Source organism: Aulonocara sp. 'chitande type north' Nkhata Bay, linkage group LG20 (genome assembly GCF_057382095.1).
Source record: "Aulonocara sp. 'chitande type north' Nkhata Bay isolate Kocher_YH1m ecotype deep benthic linkage group LG20, A_spYH_male_GT1.1, whole genome shotgun sequence".
Classification (NCBI taxonomy): Eukaryota; Metazoa; Chordata; class Actinopteri; order Cichliformes; family Cichlidae; genus Aulonocara; species Aulonocara sp. 'chitande type north' Nkhata Bay.
This window is the reverse complement of record NC_141363.1, coordinates 13,677,006-13,682,041: the sequence shown is the minus strand read 5'-3', so window position 1 is coordinate 13,682,041 and position 5,036 is coordinate 13,677,006. Positions and strand designations below refer to the sequence as shown.

Here is a 5,036-nt window from a genome sequence, read left to right as displayed (position 1 = left end):
GTGGGGGTGTGTGTGGGCTTAGTGATCCTGCTAACATTTATATTGAGTGCCTGCAGTATGTGCTGTGTGTGTGTGTGTGTGTGTGTGTGTGTGTGTGTGTGTGTGTGTGTGTGTGTGTGTGTGTGTGTGTGTGTGTGTGTGCGCGCGCATTAGATAATGCGCAGCTGGTGCCTGAAGGTTGTCCTAAAGCAAACCTCTGGCGAACTGTTTCTGCCAGTAACACACATACACACACACACACACACACACACACAGAAAAGAAAAAGAGGAAGGTGAGAGATAAAAATGGAAAAAGCAGATAAAGTCAATGAGCGACACCAACACCCCAAACAACCCTAGTACAATATCTACAGTGTCAAAATGTCGCTATACGTGGATTTTTTTGGCAATCAAAACACAATCGTGTCATGTTTTAGATTTTTTGTGTATGTATCACATCCAGAATGTCAATTCTAGAGAGTTTCACTTCAGTCTTAGGCTTTGTCCTCCTGTCTACAGAACATTTGTTGGTTTATCATGTCTTCACACATAAATGATACCGGATAATTCAAAACCTATTATAATTGTCTTAACTTGTAAACTATTATTATCATTATTATTTTTTAACATTCTAAAGTCATAACTGTAGTAACTAAACTAGGGAGGTGCACTGTCCTGGATGAAATTTGATGTGCTAGACATCTACCAACAGTCCCAAACAAACATCTCAATAGAGATAAAATCTAAAAGAAATAAATAAAAGAAATAACAAAAAAAAAAAAAACTATGCAAATTGAACATAATATAAAATGTTCTAAGCTGTGACTGATTCTTAGAGATTTGCTTAAGCATGCTTTAGTTATTTGTTGCTGGTCTTTCCACTACAGTCTTGAATACCCTGGATACTATGGGTTCACCAAGGTCATTTTTTGATTGGTTGCCAGGCTCCAAGAAGGCTTTAAATAATATGAGCTGGCCTGAGGGCAAACACTAAAGAAAAGCGTGCTAGAGCAGAGGAGATGGAGAAACAAGACTGGCATACTAGAAATATATGCAAAAACAACTGCAATATATGAGATATGCCTTGGCTCACCAGAAACATGAAGAGTGAAGCCACACTGAGGGGTAAAAGTGGAGTCTAGCTCACTTTGATTTAAAGTATAAGGCCCGCATCCTTTTCTTATTGATCCACAACCGAGGGATTTATTGTATGTGCTACAAATGATGACTGTGTCTTAGGCCTGCACGTGCTCACAACATGTATCTTTACAAAAAAATCATGCTTCTGTTTACTGATCAGTTGTACTTTGGCCTTATTAGAGCTGGAAAAATAAAGTTGATTTAAGTCGACTTGATTAATTTAGTAAATTTTTTAGCAATACGTATCATTGGTGTAAAATAAAGAAATTCAAGTGTACCTTTACAGAAGATAGATTCTCTTTTTACTGTGAATCCTGTGAGAATCCACATGACTCGGTAAGTCAATAACAGCTGTGGGTCACAAATTCCTTCCATGTGTTGTTAAAAGAACCAAAGAATGATTCCTGTACCTGTCCTTACACACGCACACACACACACACACACACACACACACACACACACACACACACACACGTATGCTAACTGACCAGAACAGAATAGCCACAAAAGTGATTTTTCTCCAACCTTTTCCCTGGAATCATGCCCTCGGTTTTGGGCTTTTTTCATTCATTGATTCTAGGTGGATTTTTTGAGGTAGATTTTTCTTGATCACTGTTATTTGCTGTATGCAAAGCTGAAATGGCTACTAGTTTGACTACTTGGAGTAAGTGAGTTAACATTAGAGGAAACCAGAGGTGTATATTTCAAAGGCACAGCGCCGCACGATTTACAATGAAAGAGGGGGCCAGAAAACATGACTATCAAATATCCCTTTTTATTACATGGTGCACATTCTTTCATTGCATTACTTTAAAGTTTGACATATTTTAAGAAGTATTTTTGTGCAGTATACATTTTTCATGGATTAAAAGGCACCTTTTCTGAAAGATTTCCATGGCGACGGCCTGCTGGGAAATATATTACTTATAATTCCTGACCATGTACTATTTATAGAAAATTTGCAAGAACCTGTTAGCAATGTGTGGGAACCGGCAAGTGAACATTTTGTCCTCAAAGTTGGTGTGTAAAATGGGCAATGGTAAGGTTTGACAGGTTTGACCTGTGATGGCGAGACAACTGGTTAGCAGCGTCTTCAGCATCTCCAAAACCGCAGCTCTTGTGGGGTGTTCCCGGTTTGCAGTGTTTCCATATTTTCCAAAAATGGTTCAAGGAAGGAACAGTGGTGAACCAGCAACAGGGTCGTATTGCGTATTGGGCTGCATAGCTGCAGATCTATCAGGGTGCCCGTGCTGATCCATGATGGATATGTGAGTATCAGACCTAGACCATGGACCAATGAAAGAACGTAGCTTGGTCTGATGAATCATCTTTTCTTTTACATCATGTGGATGGCCGCATGTGTCTGTTTCGCTTACCAGGAGGACACCGGCCACCAAGATGCATTATGGGAGGAAGGCAAGCCAATGTGATGCTTTGGGGAATGTTCTCCTGGGAAACCTTGGTCCTGCTGTCCTGGCAGCAAAATTGAGGCCAACACAACATAATGCAGGTGGTCATATTGTTTTTTTCTGAGTGTCATATATCATAACTGATTGTGTTCAAGGTAAATTTGTTTTGAGGATCTCCTTAGGTTATAGCAGAGCTTCCCAAAGTGTGGGGTCCGCCCCGTAGGGGGGGCGCAGAGCCATTGCAGGGAGAGCGTGGTATGAAAAGGGGGAAAAAAACGCTTGGACACTGCTAGCACAGGGCATCCACACAAATGCAAAGCAGGAGATGAAGCATAGCTGAATATGTTTCCAAACCAACTTCATTCTAAGCCAAAGACTAGAAAATATGATGAAGCATATCTTCCCTTTGGTTTCACCTGCACAAGTGCCAAGGTAGGTCTCCCCTGCATAATTGGTTTTCCCTTCGCCGGGAGCAGTGCTGGGCTCTCCAAATCACGGACAAACAGTATCCCACATTCTTGATTTTTAGTTCACAAACACTTCTTGTAATGACTAACTACTCCTGACATTTTGGAGATTTTAGCTTTTTATACAGTAAAGTTACAGCAGGATACAAATAATATCAGGCTGATCCTGCCACGATTTGTTTCCCCGGTTCAAATCACGGACAAACAGTATCTCACAGCAGTTTATGTTTTTGAACCCATTTTGTACAGAGAGGCATTTTTTGAAAAATGTATTGATAGCAATGTTGAATATTATTACACAGGAAAAAAACAACTACGCGTAAAATAATTACACCATGACGCCTCTGCCTTTGTAAATGGAGGGACAGTAACTGTGTGTGTATATATAAGCGTGTAAAACCTGAAGATAGTCAGATTAACAGTAACAGTATTTTGTCTCTATCTGCAATTCTGCGGGGGGGGGGGCATTTTTCTTGTAAAACAAAGGGGGGTCTAGCAAAAAAACTTTGGGAACCACTGGGTTATAGCATATGGTTAAATAAATGTCTGTTCTCCTAATCTCTTACTTCTGTCAATGGTACAGATCAAAAGTTGGAATGATGCTATTGACATAACTGTTTATTGTTAAATTTTTAATACTTCGCACTTACACTATGTGTGTGTGTGTGTGATTAAGAGAGAGAGAGAGTCTCAGATAGCATGTTTGCGTGAGTAGGCGTCAACGAAAGGCCCAAAACAAATATGTAACCCAGCACCTAACTCTGAGTTAGGTGCTGCGCATGCGCCAACCAGCGTGCAGCCTGTTACAGTCGCTCCTGCTTTTCTCTTAGTTTAGCTCTTTTTTCTTACGTATTCTTTTTTTTTTCTGACTTGTATTTTCCTCCGTTTTCTATCTCTTACTCAATCATGTGGATTGAGAGAGTTTTTGTTCTTCTGGTGGCCGTGGAACTGTTACTTTTATCATGGAACGGGACCGCGGCACATCTCCTACACGCACGGACTGTTTACTCCAGAGATCAGCTGATCGCCCTGATGCCGGCCGGCTCGCTGGCCAGGCCCGCAGAAGTGCCCGCAGAAGTACCAGCTGAAATTTGGAGGAAAACACATCGGGGATGCAGAGGTCAAGGACAGAAGAGAAGAAAAAAGGTGACGGTGAGACAGCGGAGGCTCGAAGCGAGGAGGAGGTTTAAACCGTGTCTGCCGTCTATCGTGATGGGAAATGTGCGATCGTTGGCAAGTAAAATCGACGAGCTCTCAGCACTGGTACGGAGTCAGAGGGAATACCGAGAGTGTAGCCTGATGTGTTTCACCGAATCATGGCTGCACCAGGTCATTCCCGATGAGAATGCTTCCGTGGAAGGCTTCCACACTGTTCGGGCGGACAGGGACAGCATCGCTAGCGGTAAGCGTAAAGGAGGTGGGCTTGCTGTTTTAGTTAACAACCGGTGGTGTAACCCTGCCAACATAACAATCAAAGAAAGGATTTGTTGCCCGGACACTGAACTGTGTGCTGTTGGACTCAGGCCGTATTATTTACCCAGGGAATTCTCTCACGTCATCTTGGTGGCTGTTTATGTTCCCCCCTCTGCTAACCCCACAGCTGCATGTGACACTATCCACTCTGCCATAGCTCGGCTACAGACTCAGCACCCGAGTGCCTTTATTGTGATCTCGGGTGACTTCAACCATGTATCACTGGACAATACACTACCAACATTCAAACAATATGTGGACTGTCCCACCAGGGGAGAGAAAACTTTAGACTTACTGTATGCTAACGTCAAGGATGCATACAGCTCCTCCTCCCTCCCCCCACTTGGTAGGTCAGATCATAACCTGATTCACCTCACCCCCCGCTATGTGCCAATTGTGAGGAGGGAACCTGTGACCACCAGGACTGTTAGGAGGTGGTCAGAGGAGGCAATAGCGGAACTACAGGGCTGTTTCGAGGTGACCGACTGGGAAACACTCTGTGAGCCTCACGCCGAGGACATCAATGGGCTTACTGAGTGTATCACAGACTACATAACTTTCTGCACCG

At 42.8% G+C, this 5,036-nt stretch overlaps 1 protein-coding gene across 1 annotated transcript in view; it reads right to left on the bottom strand.

Moving 5' to 3' along the window:
- Positions 1-4,828, bottom strand: part of LOC147305289 (uncharacterized) — a 255,472-nt gene extending 250,644 nt beyond the window's left edge. Inside the window, exon 1 of the mRNA XM_086276147.1 lies at positions 4,589-4,828. The gene's annotated coding sequence lies outside the window, so the exon portion shown is untranslated. The remainder of the gene's footprint in view (positions 1-4,588) is intronic.
- Positions 4,829-5,036: the final 208 nt, after the last annotated feature.